General features: G+C 30.7%; 1 pseudogene; it reads left to right on the top strand.

Annotated features, from left to right (window-relative positions):
• Positions 1–3,071: 3,071 nt before the first annotated feature.
• Positions 3,072–21,190, top strand: part of LOC109108282 — a 31,688-nt pseudogene continuing 13,569 nt past the window's right edge.

Below are 21,190 nucleotides of genomic sequence, written 5' to 3'. Positions count from 1 at the left end.
TTCAAAGAATGCTGTTCAACTACTCGACTAAAGAGTATTAAAGTCTGTCGCTACACCCGCCCACTGTCATGTCCATAGGAATGCAGGCAGCGCAGGATCGCGGATCAAAGCTGTTGTAACCAGTTACTCCAATTTTAAGGCTGTGCACCAACATTTAACAGCTACGTCAGTCTAGCAGCTGAACCAAACAACATGCACACGCCATACTGATCACTCTAAATCTTTGCGAGATAACCACAATGCCCAGTCCCGAACAGACTAGAGAATGTACTTTCTTACAACATTGCATAAGATGCATCGTTATTCACTAAGAAGTGTCTTTGCCATTTCTTCTTGTTCTGGCAATTAAAGAGTAAATTGTAATGCTCTCCCCAAAAAAGGTTTTGTCAATTAAACATACGGTTTCATCAAACGGCCTGTTTGTAAATGTTCTCAGACGTGTTTGTAAATTTCCAGACACTGATATTAACTCTTCAGTTGCACCTGTATTGATATATTTGCATACAGTTGTAATTGTTCCTCCTCTTTTGTAAGTAGCTTTGTAAAATAATAAATAGTGCTTATCACATCCCAAAGGTTTCTGTAAGAAACACACATTTGGCTCTTGGCTGCTCATAAATGAATCCGGATCGGCTAACAGTAGGTCATTTTAGTCATTTGAACAGAAAGCGAGGGGTTAAATGAAGAAGAGAGGGGGGGGAATGCAAGCAAATTGATTTGTTTTTTTGATTGGGTTTGTTTATAAGAAGCCAGAAGCGGGACAGGGACACACACAAAAAAAAAATACACTCTCTCTTTATATTAAATAATTCAGCCTCATTACATTTGCATAAACAAGACATTTACAAGTTCTGTGTGTGTGTGTGTGTGTGTGTGTGTGTGTGTGCATCTCATTCTAACATACTTTCATGTCTTATTTTTTTATCTAAAGTTAGTGGCTGCAAAATTATAGTGTGTGTGTATGGATTGCATACTTATTGAAGTCTTTGATTCATTATTTGTTTTTAAGACATTATGTGGTTGTGTTTTGTGTTTGGTTTGCACGGTTCCTTGTTCATATTTTCTGGTTCTTTGCTCCATCGATTTGGTGATTTGTTGTGTATGTAAAAAAAATAACCTCTTATTGAGGTTGCCGTGGATACTAACAGCATCGGTGTGTTTGTGTTATGGATGCAGAGGGTGATGTTGATGTTTCTAAAGTGATGTTTTTGTTTTTTAAATGTGGATTTGGTGTATTTTGTTATTGAGTTTAATGAACTGCTGTTGCTGCAGAAGCACTTAAGAACATACACACACACAATCAAAGCACACTTCCCTACAAACACACACACACACACACACACACAACACACACACACAGCCACACCACACAAAACACACCTGATAGCTAAAGGACAAAAGTCCATTAGCTAAAGCGGAAGCAATCAAATTGATTGACTGACTTAAAGGGATAGTTCACCCAAAAGTGAAAATTCTGTCATTAATTACTCACCCTCATGTCGTTCCCAAGCCATAAGACCTATGTTCATCTTCGAAACACAAGATATTTTTGAAGAAATCTGAGAGCTTTCTGACCCTGCATAGACAGCAACGCAACTGACACGTTCAAGGCCCAGAAACACAGTAAGGGCATCGTTAAAATAGTCAATGTGACAACAGAAGTCTTACAAGTTAGTTAATGACACAATTTTCATTTTTGGTGTGACAACAGAAGTCTTACAAGTTAGTCACCAGCAAGTTATTACCCTCGTCTCGCTAACTGAAACTAAAACTGTGAAAATAAAAAAATTAATAAACTTTAATTGCTATAAAATATGAATATAAAAAAACTTTTCAGCAAGTTGCTAAAGCAACATGTCTCATTTTTATTTAGTTTAAATTGAATAAAAAAAATAAAAAAAAATTAAATACTATAGCTATTTAGGGTTAGGGTTTACTATAGTTATTTAAAAAAAATGCTATAGATATTTAAAAAAAAAAATTAGAAAAATTACAGAAAAATTACATAAATTAGGTTTATTTTAGTTATATTAATGTGTGTTAAATGTATTTTAATTGAATATAAAATGAAATAAAAAAAATAATGAAAATTAAAATTTTCGCCTTGGCTAGCTGAAATAAAATAAGTTTAAGTACTAAAATAACAAAAACTAAATAAATGAAAATGAAATACTATATAGACATTCAAAAAAAAAAAAACCTAATACAAATTACCAAAAAATTATAAAAATTACAAAAACACAAAACAAAATGACTAAAGCTTTAAGTTAATTAAAGTGAAAACCCCAATTAATAAATAAAAATGATCTTAAATTAAATGAAAATGAAAAATGTTGCCTTTCCAACCAGCTGAAGTAAAATAAGTTTAAGTACTAAAACAACTAAAACTAAATAAAAAAAAACTTTATAGGCATTAAAAAACTTATAAAAGTGACAACAACACAACAAAAATTAAGTAAATTTTAAATTAAAGTAAAAACTAAATAAAATGTAAACGTATGCATAAAAAATAAAATATGTATTTATATATATCCATTATGTACAATCTTAGAGTTTGCATTGCAAAGTTGAACATGCAATCAAAATATACTCTATTTACACTCTTAATGCATGTTCCTGGTCTTATTGTGCACTTTTCGTTGGTGCTTTTTATCAACTAATTTATCAGTATTTATAAAAGATACTGAGAATGATTTGATTGTCACGACTCTTCACCTGCTGGGGCGAAACACTGTTATAACTGCTATATTCTGTACATAATTTATGTGATTGTCTACATCGTCTTAACTGGTTAGGCAAGTTACAGTGAAATATATTTAAGTGTTACTCAAAATCGTACCAGATATAGTCCAGAATATGAAGTCATGTACAATGCATTAACACTGTGTGTGTGTTTAGAATTGAAAAGAACACTGTGGGTAATTTAGTTGTAAAAATGATGGAAGGCCTTATAGGGAAAGTAGTTCACAAATATTATAAGACTTAATTATATGCTCAGAGTGTTTTTTAAAAGGTTAGAGTTTTTTTAATTTTTTTTATTCTTCTACAGTCTATAAAGTTGCTTTTTTTGTAGTGGCAGAAAAGTAAATTCATTGTGGGTTTTTTTCTTTTTGCACATTGTTGTTAGACTTTTGCTGATTCCTTTTGCTTTTGTGTACTGTAAATTGTAGGTTGTTAGTCATTGCACTGCTGTGGGCATTGTGGGTAATGTAGTCTCTCTCTGTGAAGTCTGTGCAGTGCACTGTCAGCGGTTCCTCATGTCGCGGGTCGGCGAGGACTGGATTTTCCTCATCTTGCTGGGACTCGTCATGGCTCTGGTCAGCTTTGTTATGGATTTCTGCATCGCCCTTCTTCTACAAGGTGAGTCTGTGTAAGGTCAAGTTGTCAGGAATTGTTGTATGATTTTTGGCTGTAAAGGAGTTTTGAGTTGTTATATGGTTCTTTTAGAGGTTCTTTAAGTCAGTATTTTGGTTTTGGATTTCCCTAAAGAACCAAGGACTTTTAGAGGTTCTTTAAGTCAGTATTTTGGTTTTGGTTCTTTTCTAAAGAACTTAAAATAGTTTTAGTTACTCCAAATAATACAATTTCTTAGTCAAATTAAATGTCTATATCAAAGGTATAAGTAGTTTAGTACAGTTTTATTTTTTTATTCTGCATTTTCAGTTACTTTTGTATTGGCAGAAAAGTGTAATCATGTTGTTTTGTCCTTGTGCACATTACTGTTTCCTTTCTTAGGTGTGCAGATTCTTGTTTTTTTTGTGTGTTGTGTAGTCAGAATATTTTCAAACCTCAAATTTAGATCAATACAGAGTTTGGATTTTTTTTTTAACCTTTCTAAGTTTGAAGAAAAAAAAACTTAGAAAGATTCAACGTTTTTTTTTCCAAACTTATAAAGGTTCAAGGTTTTTTTTGACACACACACACAAAAAAAACTTTGACCATTTCTTAGTTTGGAAGAAAAAAATGTAACATTTCTAAGTTTATGAAAAACTTAAACCATTTCTAAGTTTGGAAAAAAACTTTGAACATTTCTAAGTTTGAATTTTTTTTTTTTTTACATTTCTACATTTGAAAAAACTTTTAACCTTTTTAAGTTTGGGAAAAAAAAATGTAACATTTCTAAGTTTGAAAAAACTTTGGAACCTTTCTAGGCGTTTGGAAAAACTTTGGGATCGCTTTCTGAAGATTGAAGAAAAAAAAATTGACATTTCTTAAGGTTTGGAAAAACTTGAATCTCTTTTCTAAGTTTGGAAAAACGTGGACCTTTCTACATTTGGAAAACTTTGAAACCGTTCTAAGTTTGGAAAAAACACTTTGAAACTTTTCTAAAAAAAATTTTTTACACGTAAAAAAAAATTAACATTTCTAAGTTTGGAAAAACTTTGAACCTTTCTAAGTTTGGAAAAAACTTTGGACCTTTCTACATTTGGAAAAACTTTGAACCTTTCTAAGTTTGGAAAAAAAAAATAACATTTCTAAGTTTGGAAAAACTTTGAACCTTTCTAAGTTTGGAAAAAACTTAGAACTTTTCTTTGTTTGGTTTGGAAATGGATGGTTTATTTATTTGGATTTGGAATTTGATTTGAACATTTCTACGTTTGGAAAAACTTTGAACCTTTCTAAGTTTGGAAAATCTTCTAACCTTTCTAAGTTTGGGAAAACTTTGAACCTTTCTAAGTTTGGGGAAAAAAAATTAACATTTCTACGTTTGGAATAACTTCAAACCTTTCTAAGTTTGGAAAAACTGAACCTTTCTAAGTTTGGAAAAAAACTTTAAACATTCTTAGTTTGGAAAAACTTTGACCATGTCTAAGTTTGGAAAAACTTTGAACATTTCTACGCTTGGAAAATCTTCGAACCTTTCTAAGTTTGGGAAAACTTTGAACCTTTCTAAATTTGGGGGAAAAAAAATTTAACATTTCTACGCTTGGAAAAACTTTGACCATTTCTACGTTTGGAATTTGTTTTTATTTTATGTTTTTAAGTTTTTTTAAAACTTTTAAATGTTTAGAGTTTTTTATTGTTATAATATTTTTAGGAAACTGTTTGGTTTTTGTTGTTTAAAGTTACTTTTAATAAGAAAATCTTATTGTCTTTTAAATTTATCAGTTAAATTTTAGAAGCGTACAAATAAATGTACTTAAGTACAATATAAATATGCTGACTTGTACTTTGACTAAAGTATGTTTTTGTCTAGATTATTTAAAATTTTGTAGTACATACACCCTGTAATTGTTTTGTGTGTTTTCTCTCTACAGCACAGAAGTGGATGTACGGTGGTTTGGACAGTAACGTAATCCTGCAGTATTTAGCTTGGGTCACTTATCCTGTGGTTCTCATCAGTTTCTCTGCAGGCTTCACACACATAGTAGCACCTCAGGCCGCTGGTGAGACACGCTTACATTCACACACTCACAAAAGATTTGTGCATTTCTTCATTATTTAGCAATGGTTCCCCGGGTTTCTCTCTCATCCAGGGTCTGGTATACCTGAAATGAAGACGATTCTCAGAGGAGTGGTGCTGAAGGAGTATCTCACGTTAAAAACATTTGTGGCCAAAGTCGTTGGACTGACCTGTGCGCTGGGCAGTGGGCTGCCTCTGGGCAAGGAGGTGAACACACGGATTAACCCTTGAATCTCATTAAGAAACTCTAAACACCTTTCGCATTCTCGGGTCAATTTTGACCCGGTGAAACATAAGCTTATATAACAGTTATAACTTAACATTTTTCAACTAAAATTATATTGTATCTGATCAGTAACTTGTCATTATTGAGGAAATGCGTAAAGATTTCAAAGTTTTGAATGTTACCGTGTTTGACTGTTATTACTATATTTATCTCCTTTTTGTTAATTAAAAATATGAGAAATTTTTTACAATTTTCAAATTTTGCAAGACAAAACCCATTTGGGCTGTAGGTTATTAGTTGTAGTTTATTTGTTTTGTTAGTTACATATTTTGTCTTTTTAAAGTGTCTTTGTGTGTACATATTCAAATTTACCAACAAAATCCAGTGTGTGTGAGATACCGGAAAAAAGCTGAATGTATTTTAGAGAAGTAATTTGAGACAAATCTAACTAATAGATGTAAAAAATCAGTATAATTTCATGTGTAAAGCAAACCCGAATGCGAAAGGTTCAACAGTTTAGTTTCAATTGTTATATTTCTTTTAAAAAAATCTGAAAACTATAAATGTGTATTTTTGTATTTCTTAATCCATATGCAATTTTTATAAACTATGCATTTTGGCGTTTTTTTATGTACCGCTTCCCGGTCTAAACTGTTTCACATGATTCAGTGCTGTTGTAATGTCTTTAAAGAATCCTTACTTAGTTTTAATTAATCATAAGCCTTGTGTGTGTGTTTTCTATCCTGTAGGGTCCGTTTGTGCACATTGCCAGTTTGTGTGCTGCTCTTCTCTGCAAATTCATGTCATTCTTTGGTGGAATTTATGAGGTAATTATAACCTGCACTTTTAAGCAGACTCCACTAATTATGCAAAATACATGACAATCTCTGTCAAGATCTTGGGTCATATGGGGTTAGGGTTAGGTTAGGGTTAGGGGCCAAGTATTTATGCATTATATTTTTTACTGTCTTTTATCTATTCTAAAAATACAGTACAGTGTTTTTTACTGTTATACAGTAAGCACTGTTTTACAGTAATGAGAAAAAGCTGTTTGAGAATGAGAATTACAAGAAAACTATTAGTTGAAAACTATTTTGGTGTAAGAAACTTTAACATTATGAGGAAAACAAAAGATTACAAAAGATTGTGTGTGTGTGTGTGTGTGTGTGTGTGTGTTTCCATCTTAAACCAAAATGATTCCTTTTTTTGTTATTGAGTGAAAATGAAGCTTGAGTAAATTTGATCTCTGGTCAAATTTTATTATTTAAGTGAATAATGAACAGATCCATGGAAGTCAAATGTTCTTGTTATTTGTTATTTTCATTTTGGATTTATAAACATGTTTTTTTGCAGAAACATTTAATTTATATCAAGTATTGTGCATCAGGAAACAAATGGGGAAAAAAGCATCAGCTAAATGCATAATTGTAAATTGTAAACCCGATAATTTTTCTTCCTGGGCAGAGTTTTAGCTGAGCGTAAGTGTGTATGTGTGTGTTAACAAAATCAAATCATGTGTATTTTTGCATTTCTCTTGATGAAGTTTTCCTTTTGTGAGGATAAAACTAACAGCGATAACCATCTTTAAATAGATTTACCAAACACAGGTGTGTGTCTGTGTTTGTGTGTGTATTTGTTTGTAGATAGCGTGATAGATGGTGTGTGTTTTCTATAATTTGTGAGTCTGTACAAGTGGATTTTTATTGTGCTTGATTGTGTTGGTGTATTGGACAGTCCTGGATTGTGCTAGTGTGTTTGTACTTCTGCTTTTTGGTTCTGTGTGTGTTTGTGTGGAAATAGGCTAGGTTGTCTGCTGTTGTATATTACATTTTCTCTTGTGTGTGTTGAACAGAATGAGTCCAGAAACATCGAGATGCTTGCGGCTGCCTGTGCTGTTGGGGTCGGATGCTGCTTTGCTGCTCCAATTGGAGGTGAGAAGTGTGTGTTCATTTGGGATAACATTTGCAAAGAGAAACTGAACAACAAGAACCAAACAACCTTGTATGGATATTCAAAATTTAACAGTTTTCAATTCATGAGTGTAACTCGTTTTCTAATTAGACACATTTCTCTGAACTAAGATCAAAACTGTCTAAACAGTAAACGGCCTAAAAAACAATTCAGTTTTGCCATGCAACACTTCTAATTATTTCAGACAGTTTTATGTCAGAGAATATCTGTAATCTATAAGGTATTTTGTAAATTACAGCTTTTTGGGAAATGTTCATCCGCCATGATTATATAGTCTAAATTTCTTTTTGCATTTTAATTCTAAAAAAAAAATTTGGGTTAAAAAAATTTAATTCCATGAAATTAAATAGAACATTTCTGAGTTTGAAAGTACTTAGAAAATTTCTATATTTGAAAAAACTAAAATGTCTGTATTTGAATATGCTTAGAACATTTTTTTATATGTTTAAGTTTGAATTTTTTTTGAACATTTCTAAATTTGAAAATTAACTTAGAAAAGTTCTGTAAATTAAAAATAATTAAATAGTCTGTATTTGAATACACAGAAAATTTCTGTATAAAAACATAAAATTTTTAAGTTTGGAAAAAATGTAGAACATTTCTAAATTTGAAAAAACTAAAATGTCTGTATTTGAATATGCTTAGAACATTTTTTATTAAAAAAAAGTATGTTTAAGTTTGAAAAAAACTTAGAACATTTCTAAATTTGAAAATAAACTTAGAAAAGTAATAATTAAAGAAAATAATTAAATAGTCTGTGTTTTTTTAATAATAGTAGAAAATTTTTGTATAAAAATTATTTTTTTTTTGTTTTTTGAAAATTTTTTTAGATCACTAAATTTGAAAAAACTAAAATGTCTGTATTTGAATATGGTTAGAACATTTTTTATTAAAAAAGTATGTTTAAGTTTAAAAACTTAGAACATTTCTACATTTGAAAATAAACTTAGAAAAGTAATAATTAAAGAAAATAATTAAATAGTCTGTATTTGAATTCACATAGAAAATTTCTGTATTAAAAACATTACATTTTTAAGTTTGAAAAAAATGTAGAACATTTCTAAATTTGAAAAAAACAAAAATGTCTGTATTTGAATACAATTAGAATTCTTTTATTAAAAAATTACATATTTAAGTTTGAAATAAAACATTTCTAAATTTAAAAAAAAAAAAATGTAAATGTCTCTATTTGAATACATGTAGAAAATTTATATATAAAAACAGAAAATTTCTAAATTTGAAAATAAACTTAGAAAATTTCTATAAATTGAAAATATTTAAATAGTCTGTATTTTGAATACACTTCCATATTAAAAACATTAAATTTTTAAGTTTGAAAAAATGCAGAACATTTCTAAATTTGAAAAAAAACTAAAATGTCTGTATTTGAATACACTTAGAATTCTTTTAAAATACATATTTAGGTTTGAATTTTTTTTTTCTAAATTTGAAAATAAAAAAATAAAAAAATGTAAATGTCTTTATTTAAATACACTTAGAAAATTTATATATAAAAAAAACAGAAAATTTCTAAATTTGAAAATAAACCTTGAAAATTTCTATAAATTGAAAAGATTTAAATAGTCTGTATTTTGAATACACTTAGAAAATTTCCGTATTATAAACATAAATTTTTTTTAAAGTTTTTGAAAATGCAGAACATTTTTAAATTTGAAAAACAAATTGTTGATTTTTTTTATTATGATATTTTTTTTTTTTTATTTATTTTGTGTTTTTTATTTATCGAGGTCACCTCCACGTTTTTCTTTAGAGTTTGGAAATTATGTGGTGTGTTCTTTGCTGCTACGTTTAGTGCCTTTATCTTCAGAGTTCTGGCCGTGTGGAACAGAGATGAAGGTCTGTGTGCATTAATACGCTTTAGAAAACACATGATGTGTATGTTGAGAGTTAAAGGAATCCCTTCTCTCTCTCTCAGAGACGATCACAGCTCTCTTTAAAACGCGCTTCAGACTGGACTTCCCATTTGACCTCCAAGAGCTTCCAGCTTTTGCTGTGATCGGGTCAGTTCTGCTTTGTTTATTTTCCTCTGGTTTCTTTGCATTTGTCGTGTAACACCTCTCACCAGTGTAAAAATCTTTTTCTTAATGTATTTGTCTTGGTTTCCAGTTAAAATGTCCCCTTTTCCAGGCAAAGTATCTTTTTTTAAGGATATTAAGATATTTTTTATTTGAAAACGAGACAAATTATTGTTTGCATTGAAAAAAATCTTGATTAACTTCTTCTGTTGCTTGCAATATATTTCTGTTGTAGTTTATTTTATTGCTTGCTCATATAATAAACGTCTCCAGTTAATTTATTTTAGACACTTTGTACCCAGCAGATATTTGATGAGAGAACAAACAAAATCATCTAATGAACTGTATCATGAATAATTTATTCATGAGCGTTTTTATCCCACTCATAATAAATATGCATGATGTCACTCTCTCTGCAGAATCGCCAGCGGGTTTGGTGGCGCCTTATTTGTGTATTTAAACAGGCTTATTGTGCAGTTTATGCGGAGAAAGAAGAATATTATTAAGTTGTTTCTTGTGGAGGTAGTTGTTGTTAGATTTATAATTGTTATAGTTAAATTAAAATGAAATTTTTTTTTTTACTTGAAGTAAAAGAAAGATTAACTGAATAAATAAAATTGTACATTTATTTTATTTATTGAGAAATATTTCTCATTTTTATTTAAACTTATACACTGCAAAAAAAATATTTTCTTACTGTTTTTGTATTTTTTTTTTAGTATAAATATATAAACATTCTTTAATCAAAATAAATTTACTTGAGAAGCAAATTGACTTATAAGATATTAAGTCTTGTTTTCTGAAAAATAATCAAAATTTTGTTAGTTTTTGCTTAAAACAAAAAAAATATATTTCCCAATGGTGTAAGAAAAATAATCTTAATTCTTAATAATTCTTAAGGGAAAACTAGATAATTTTTCTTACCCCATTAGCAGATTTGTTTTCTTGTTTTAAGCAAAAACTAAAAATTTGACTAAACTAAAAAACTAAAAAACTTCACTAAAATTAGATGTGTTTAAAAAAATACAAAACACAACAAAATTGCTAAAACTAAATTTAAAATAAAAATGGAAAATAAAAAAATAAAAACTAATCACAATCCTGTCTCAATGATACTGAAATAACACAGATGTGTACTTTCTGAGTTTCTCTGCAACTGACAAAAATATATATTCTGGGATGATTTTAATCCCTTTTTTAATTAAGAATGTAGCTAAAACTCTTAAAATGATATTATTTTGTACTACTTTAAAAAAAGTTTTTAAAAAAATGGGCCAAACAATATCTTAATTGAAATCTAAAAACCCCCAAAGGTTTCTGAAAGCAATTGAGTACTTAAATATTATTTTACATGTAACTTAATTTCAAACACTGTTGTCTGTTGGCAAATTTAGGTCTATTCACATGTTTAATGTGTCTGATTGTGTTTCAGGCGTCTGTTGTATCCTGCACTGGTGACTGTACTGATCTCAACACTCTCTTTCCCTCCGGGCTTTGGGCAGTTCATGGCCGGACAGGTAACACACACACACACACACACACACACACACACACACACACACACACACACCACACCACACACTCACTCACTCACCTCACTCACACTCACTCACTCACCCAGCACACACACACACACACACACACACACACACACACTCACTCACTCACACTCACTCAAAATCAAACACACACACACACACACACACACACACACACCACCTCACTCTCACTCACACTCAACACACACACACACACACACACACACACACACACTCACTCACTCACACTCAAACACACACACACACACACACACACACTCACGTCACTCACACACACACACACACACACCCCTCACTCACTCACCTCAAACACACACACACACACACACACACACACACTCACAACTCAAACACACCCACACACACACACCTCACACACACACACACACACACACACACTCACTCACACTCACACACACACACACACACACACACTCAAACACTCACACTCACACACACACACACATACACACACACACACACACACACACACACACACACACACACACACACACACACACACACACACCACACACTCACTCACTCACAAACACACACAACACACATCACACACTCAAACACTCACTACTCACACACACAACACCCAATACACACACACACACACACACACACACACACACATACACAACACACACACATACACACACATACACACATACACAACACACACACCACATCACACACACACACACACACACACACACATAACACACACAATAACACACACACACACACACACACATACACACATACACACACACACACATACACACACACACACACATAAACACACACACACAAAACACACACACACATACACACACACACACAACAACACACCACACAACAAAGAACACATCACGACACATCTCGTTTTTCTTTAATCAGTGACTCAGAACGAGGCAATAAAAGCTCCATTAGCAGCGTATGACGGCACTCTTGTGCAACACTGCAACTAATCCTTTCTTAATCAGTGTTTTTATCTTGTTTTGTTGTAAAAAAACATCTTAACATCTCTAAAAAGGATGTTTACTTGAAATTCACATCATGTTAATGTTCGTCATTTCAATAGAGCTTAACACAACATAGATTGTTTCAAAGCAGCTTTATATTAATAAACAATCAAATAACTGTTAATGTTGGACAATTCATCAATTAAGAAACAAATTCAATTAAATTCCATACAATTCAGCTGTAAAGCAGCTCTGAATAAGATAATGCTGTCATTTATTCAGCTCAGTTCAGTTCAGTGTTGTTTTTATTCACTTTAAAGTTGTCAAAGTTCATTTTTATTGTGAATTTTTTTTGTTTTAATTATAGTTCAATTTCACTATAAACAGCTCTATGTAATTATTTAGTTGTTTAATTTTTTTGATTTAAATAATTTAACAACACGTATGCATGTTCATATCATTATTGTTATATATATATATAAACAAAAAATGACAAAAACATTACCAAAAAGAAGCTGTTAAAATTATAACCAAAATGAAAATGAAACCTGAAAATTTAATTTTTTTTGGAAAGATTATTAAAATAGAGTAATAGAATCTCAATTTTCTTTTTAGTAAGTGTTTTTTTTTTTTTTTTTTTTTTTTTTTTTTTTTTTAATTATTTTAATTTGACATTTTTATGATTAATTAATTATCAGCTTTTTATTAACTCACAAGTGTTAATTTGGAAATCCTGGTGTAGGATAATGATAATTTTTTTTTATATCGTACATTATATATCATGATTTTTTTTTCTTGCCTGTATACCCTATTAACAATTTATTTATTTTTTTCAACATAAAACTAACAAAATATTGAGAGGTTTATGTTTAAATTAAGAAAATAAATACCAGATTTTCTTGTTATAATATGTATTTTTTTTTTATAAAGCTTACACAGAAGGAGACCCTGGTTTCATTTTTTGACAATCGCACTTGGACGAAGCAAGGAATGACGGAAGACTTTAATTATGACATTCACTCGGCCGCCTGGAAACATCCGCAGGCTAACGTCTTCGTGATCCTCGTCATCTTCATCGTTATGAAGGTAAATAAACACACACACACACACACACAAACATACACAACAAAATATATAATAGCATATATTTAATTTTGTGTATTTTTTTTTTTTGTTTTTTTTGTTTGGTGTATTAGGTTGAAGTTTTATGTTCTGTGTTTGATTTTCTGTCGTTTTCTTTTAATGTTCAGTCACTTACTGTTTTCCCTCCAGAGCATTTATTTAAAACATGAGCTCATTCACATTTGCATATCAACATCTGTCCAGTATTTACAGCTTCATCTTGTCAGATGAATGAATGAATGACATCGTGAAGGCCTCAAAAAACAAAACAAACCCAGCTCTTTAAGTCACTGGTTGAGGAAAATAAGTGTGTGTGTGTGTGTGTGTGTGTGTTACCTGCATGAGTGTGTTGCCCTGGCAACCTCATCAGAACCCGTTCAAGACCTGTCACTGCACAGGAAGTGATGTCGTCAGTGTTGCCATGGGGACAAGTGCCCTGCGTGTCCTTTTGCTGGTGTGTGTGTGTTTTGATGTTATGGGGTAATTTGTGTGTTATTTGTTTTTGTTTAACTTGATTATGTTTGTGGGGTAATTTGTCCCCGGAATCAAGCTAAATTTGACAAAACCTGGCTTTCGGGATGTCCGGGGATGGAAGTACCATTGATAAGTAGTATGTTTTTTTTTAAAATTTATTGTATTTTCTAATTTTTTTATGGGTTGGGTTAAGCTTATTCAATTATAATTAAAATTAGATTAATTTAAAAATGATAGAAGTCTGTGTTTTTGTTTTGCTATTTTTGTGAGGTTTGAACTGTTCTCACTAATAGTAAAAATGGTTGAACTCTTAAAATGGTCATAACAGGTTTTTAGAAGCACAAATTTTCTAACTAAATTAAATTATATAAATATATTTAACAAAAATATGTGTGTGTGTGTGTGTGACTATATAAATAAATAAATATAATATCATAAATATAAAAAATATATAAATTAATTTAAATTTATTAATGAATTTAGAAAATTATTCATTAATTATTTCTGAATTATTTACATAAATTTTTATAATATAATGCAATGCAATTTATAATATAAAGTATATAAATTAAATATATTCTAAAATTTATTTAATTTTCAAAGATATAGATATATATATATATATTCAATCTTAATTTTATAATATTCATTATATATAAGTGGGCAGGGTGTGTGTGTTTATATATATATATATATATATATATAATCTGAGACATAATAATAGAGAGGTAGTAATTTAAGGAATGATTTTGGGTGGATGGTGGTAGGGTGGAAAGTAGTAGAAGCACAGATTTTGGACGTATCTGTCTGTTTTTCAGTGCCAGGAGAGAGCGAACGAGAGGAAGGAAGGAGAGAATATTATGCAGTGATCTCACTATCCACCCACAGCTTTCAAACACTCTCCAACATAATTCTCATAACACTTACGTAACATTCGCACTGAATCCCACCTCTACGTCCACCAGGAGCCCTTCTGTTCTCTCAGGAACCATCGATTGTACTGTGTGTGTGTGTGTGTGTGTGTGTGTGTGTGTGTGTGTGTGTGTGTGTGTGTTTGCTTTTCTGCGTGACTTTCTTAATTAACTCCTCTTCCTCTTGTGTGATCAACCAATAAAACCACTTCACTAATTACGCACAGTTCATTTCAGGATTCACCTCACATTCAATACCAAGTGACAAGTGGGTGTGTGTTTTAGCTTTCTTTATGTGTGTGTGTTCATGTGTCTAATTATCAAATAAACAGAAATGCTATTTCCAGATTTATTCAGACTTGTGCATTTGTGATGCCATTTGCTTAATATTAATTTACTTCAAATAAAAAGAGGGAATGGAAATCTGACTTTATATTTTCTTGTGTTGTTCACTAATGAGATCTCTCTCTCTCTCTCAGCACTCGCACACCCACCCCACACACACACACACCACACACCACACACACACACGTACCACACACACCACACTACACACAAACACACACACACACACACACACACACAAATACACACTTTTATTATTTTGTTTTGCTTGCTTTTTACAAAGAAGTTTTGTCAAACTTCTTATTAAATGTATTTGGAGTTTTATTAGTTGTATTAGTTTTTCTGTTATTGTAATTTGCAATTCTAATTATAAACAATACTTTATCATTCTAAATAAGAATTTAGAAATTATATTTAGAATTTTTAATAACATATTAAGAATTTATAATTATAAGAATTTTAATAAATGTATTAATATTTATGAATATATTTATATAATTTATATAAACCTAAATTTAATTATTATTTATTTCTCAATTTCTTTTTATTCTTGTAATGTGCCAAATAGTTGATTGTGGATGAAATTGTCAGAAGGTAGCTTTTGGTGGACATGAAACTGTTGTTTTCATGCTTATTTTTATATTTACACATTCATGTCTGACATTTATTTAATTTTCTGTTTTAGTCTGATGAGGAAATTGCAAAGTCTAAGCATAAAATGTCATGCAGATGACTGGCGTGACAGATTTTAGCGCTGATCTGTGCGGATATTTGGGGATTTTGATGTGTTGTGACGCACACATATGAATATCACACCCCTCTGGTTTGTCATATGCCAGGCTGTTTTGTGTGGAGAGACAGGCAGCTGCAGACTCGCAGAAAGGCCTGTTGCGTGAGCTACCCATCTCACATAGTCACTGCCATAAACAAATGATACTATATGTATGTAAATTATCTTTGAATCTTTGAATCTGTTACTATTAAACCCTTTTTTTTGGTCTTAGCTGTTTTTTAATTTTACTTTCATACAGGTGTGTCCCTGCTATTGTTCTGTAATAACCAGCAATGTAATTTTTTCACACTACACCACAAAATAGCTTGTTACTGGAAAATTCCTGTCATGCTACTGAAAAATGAATTCTATCGAGTAAATAAATCCCTCAACACTGATGATATTATTGGTTAATATTGTTTTTCTCCTTTCTCCTTGGTTATATAAGAAGAGAAGTTGTTGCAGGGGTAGAGCAAGCTATTAGATTTTGATGAAATATTACGAAAATGGTTTTGTTAATGTTTAAATGAGTGTTTCTGTTGTCTTTTGTGCAGTTCTGGATGTCTGCTTTAGCCACAACTCTTCCTGTACCATGTGGAGCCTTTATGCCTGTTTTCGTCATTGGTAAGTGTTTGCATGTTTATTATCTTAAAAAAATTTTTTTAAGGTGAATTCGGTCAAATATTTAACTGATATATATCACAATGCTTCCGCAGTTCATTAATTACAGTACATTAAATTACAGTACAATTGTATTACAAGTTTTCTGAAATGTTATGTTTAAAATGAATTAAATTTGCAATAATTTACATACATTTCCAGAGTATAAATCTGAACTTTGGAAAAAGCCAGGTTTGAAATTTTTATTTGATTTTGTTGGTATATTAGAGTTAAAGTTTTTTACAGAAGGGATTTTGAATTTGTCTTTTTAACACTTCATAAATCAGAAAATAGTCAACAACCAGAAAAAAAAAAAAAAAAAAAACATTTTCGCCATGTTTTTTAGGAATAAAATGTTATATAAATCATTGTGAATGATATATGAGCAAACCCCTCAACAAAACTCTTCAGAATATAGAGAGGAATAAAACTCTAAGTTTTGGTGTATGCAAATGTTGCTGAAGTGGAGAAACAAACTTTTAAAGATGCGTATTGTAATTGAAATCTAAAGACGCAAATAGACAAAGTGCCTTAATAAAACCTTGTGAATGATAATCAAACCCTTCAGTAAAAACCTTCAGAATATAGAGAAGTATAAAACTCTAAGTTTTGGTGTATGTAAGTGCTGCTGATAAAACCTTGTGAATGATGACCAACAAACAGTTCGATATGTAATTGCTGCTGAAGTTGAGAAACAAACTCATTTTCACAAAACTTCCTTTTAAATATATGTTTATTTTAATTGATATATACTTGTGAATAATAGTTTGAGTGCAATAATATAAGTCTTAAACCTTCAGAATATAGATAGGAATAAAACTCTAAGTTTTGGTGTATGTAAGTGCTGCTGAAGTGGAGAAACAAATGGACACACATAGATAAAGTATAATAAAATAATCACTTAAATGCTTATTTTGGATAGTTTCTGTCCACTTTTCTGAAACAAGACATGTTATATGAGCAAAATAGTCCTGAAGCTCAAAATTGGCAAGTGCATGAAAAAAACAATAGTTTTTCCCGTAGTGTACTGCCTACGTGTTAAAAATATTTTATGTAACGTATTCATTAAAATGTGAACCTGTGTGTGTTTCAGGTGCTGCATTTGGCCGCTTGGTGGGTGAAAGTATGGCGGCGTGGTTTCGGGGGTGGGCAGAGTTTTTTGGCATTAATATGGGTTGAAGGGAACGGAACCATCTATCCCATAGTTCCCGGAGGATACGCTGTTGTGGGTAAGAGACAGATGTTCTCATACACCTGAAGAGCTTCACACACATACGTTCATCACAGCTGATTACCTTTTATGGCAATTGCTTCAGTGTTCCCATAGTGATTTTGAGAGGCATTGATTTAGTTTTGTTGTGTTAGGTCGTGGATTGTTTTCATTGTTAGTCTTTGATTAGTAGCCACTGGATTTAATTATGATTAGTAGCCACTGGATTTAATTATGATGTATTTATTTATGATTTTGATTTATAATTTTTTTTTTTTTATTTTTTTGTTTATTGTTTTGTGGGGTTTATAGTGAAGGGTTTAGAAAAGTGTATGTTTTTATTAAATATTTTAATTATTTAAAAAAAAGTATGTAAAAAATGAAATATTTTTAAATATTGTTTATATTTTAAAATATTAAATACGTTTTTGTAAATATTTTACATAATTTGATACATTTTATAAATGTATAAAAGGTATTTAAAAAATTGTAATTTAAAAAAAAATATATAAATTTGTTCAATATGATCAGTTCATTTTTACATACTATTTAATTATATTTAATGCACATCTAAGTAGCCATGTGACCATGTTTCACAGAAAATTTAAGTTCGTAAATAACAAATAAATCTTGAATCATAAAAAACAGTAATACTAAAAAAAACGAAGTGTGGATATCAATTTCTTTCATTTTTACTGTGTAGATATGTTTTTTGTTTTTGTTTAAATGATTACATCAGTGTTGAGCACCATTGATTTTGATCTGTGCGACTAAATTGCAATTGGGTAAATATCTCTTCTTGTCAAATCATGACTTTTGAATCGGCCCAATAGTTTGTGTTCCTTTAGTATTTTGTTTTTCCCTTTGGTTCATTAATTTCTAATGAACCAATGTGAAGTGTTTTTAATGTGTTTTTTTTTATTTTGTCTCTCTGCAGGAGCGGCGGCGTTATCCGGAGCGGTCACACATACGGTTTCCACAGCCGTGATCGTGTTTGAATTGACGGGTCAGATCAGTCACATTCTGCCCATCATGATCGCTGTGATTCTTGCCAACGCCGTTGCTCAGAGTCTTCAGCCGTCCATCTACGACTCCATAATCCGCATTAAGAAACTGCCTTACCTCCCCGAGCTCGGTTGGGGCCACCATGAGTGAGTCTCTCTATCTGTCTATATAGGTGTACATCTTATATTGTTTTTCTTCCTCAGCACAGTCTGCTTTGAAGGGGTGTTCATCTTATATTCTTTGCAAGACACTCTATATAGGTGTACATCTTATATTGTTTTTCTTCCTCAGCACTTTCTTCTTTTAAGATTAATTTTTTTTTGTAACTTTTAACATTTACATTTTACAACATGTTTAAGGTTTGTGTAACTCATTTAATACTTGAGTAATATTCGCCACGGTTCGTATTTTTACTTGTAAAACTAAATCCTCACATCGAACAACTCACTGGAACCATGGTTATTATAGTTATCTGAATCTAAAACTAAAACTGAAACTAAAATTTAAGCCATTAAAACATGTCAGTTACTTAAAAATTATATAAATAAAATAAAAGATAGGGAACTTTATTTTTGCTAGCAGCCAAGGCAACATATTTAGTTTTAATTTCGTTTAAAATAACTAGACCTAAAACTGAAATAAAAATGAAAAAAACGATGTAGCCATTTAAAAACAACATAAACGACAAAAACACACAACAAAATTACTAAAGCAGAAAATAGTAAAATAAAAACTGAAATATTCATACAAAAATAATAGTATTTCAGTGATGGTAAAATAACGAAGAACTTGAGGCTCAAATGCCGATTCACTTCCAGGTTTCAGGACTAATTACTGAACAGCTGAAGTTGCTAAAGAAATAAAACAATTGGCAAATGCTTATTTAATGCAATTAAAATTTTTAAATGATTTATTATTTTATTGTTGCATTTTTTTTTTTTTAATAAATACATTTTTCCTTCAGTTTATTAAGTAGCACTACACAAAAAAATGCAATTTTCTCTTCATTAGTGTAAATGGACAAGGTCTAAAGTCACACACACACACACACACAGCACACACTGCACCTGTGCTAACATGCTGTGTCCTGTGCAACACATTAGACTAATGGCAAACTGTGCAACACACACATCAATCTTAGTTTCAGATGCTTTCAGATTTTTAGGGTTACGAAGTTTCAGATTTTGTGTGTGTGTGGAGTTTTACGAAGTTGTGTTGTGTGTGTGTGTGTGTGTGTGTGTGTGTGTGTGTGTGTTGGAAGCTAGATTTTTGCTGAGTTAGAATCTGTGGAAAACTCACTTATCAGCAGTGTGAACACGCGCACACACACACACACCACACACACACACAGGCACACTCTCCTCTCTCTCTCTTCTCTCTCGCTCTCAAACACTCTCTCTCTCTCTCTCTTTCTCTCTCTGTCGATTCATTTTTAATTTTATTTTTTTAACACAATGCTGCCAAAATATCAATCAATACTGGAACAAAATATGTTGTGAATGCCAACAAAAAAATAATCATTTAAATTAAAAACAATGGAAAGTCTGTCTTTAACACAATGCTGCCAAAATATCAATCAATACTGGATAGTTATAGTTTGCTAAACTTTTTTAAACCCATAAAGGCAACATTTAACGGGTGATTATAGGTAACTGAATAATACATAAATAAATAAATATACACAAAAGTGGACAGGATTTTATTTTTAGCTAATTGCTACTGCCCAAGGTAACATTTCTTGTTTTAATTACCGTTTAACCTGATGTCCTAAAATAAAACAAAACGTAGCAAACTGAAATAAAAAATAATAAAACTATATTAGACATTACAAAAAAAAATTTACCCAAAATGACAATGGATATATATAGATATATATATATTTTTCACCTATTATTATATTATCTTATATATATAGATATATATCTATAATTATAAATATTAATAAAAACTATATAAATAACGTCTCAACCTAAATACTAAATACACACTGATTTGCAATGTCGCAAATGCTTAAGTCTAGCACAGAAGGTCTAGATTACAGTATGTGTAAAAAAAGGAGCTAATTCATTTTAATTTAATTTAACTTGATTTACTTTATGTATTCAATTTTTTACTAAAATAACAATAGAAAGGGTAAAACTGAAAAAATAAAAAACTATAGACATGTTTAAAAAATAGAAACTTAAAATGGAAAATACAAAACAAAAGCAAGTTAAAAAATTAATGAAAACTATAATAGTGTCTGAATAATTCTAAAATGATATGGAAAACCTGCAAGTCTCATGGCTTCATGTTTTCTGTCTGCAGGAAGTATAATATTCGTGTGGAGGACATCATGGTCAGAAATGTTCGTTACATAAATTTGATCTGAACTTAAAGTGAAGTTAATTTCGTTTGTTTTTTTTGATAGCATAAAAACAGTGGCGCTGGTGGAGTCTGCAGGTAAACACACACGTTTGCTCTATATGGACATCATATAGATACATTTACACATACATGGTTGGTTTGTCTTTTTGGTTTT

This window comes from Cyprinus carpio, chromosome A15 (assembly GCF_018340385.1).
Source record: "Cyprinus carpio isolate SPL01 chromosome A15, ASM1834038v1, whole genome shotgun sequence".
Lineage (NCBI taxonomy): Eukaryota > Metazoa > Chordata > Actinopteri > Cypriniformes > Cyprinidae > Cyprinus > Cyprinus carpio.
The sequence above is the reverse complement of the archived record's forward strand: the minus strand, read 5'-3'. Positions and strand labels throughout refer to the sequence as shown.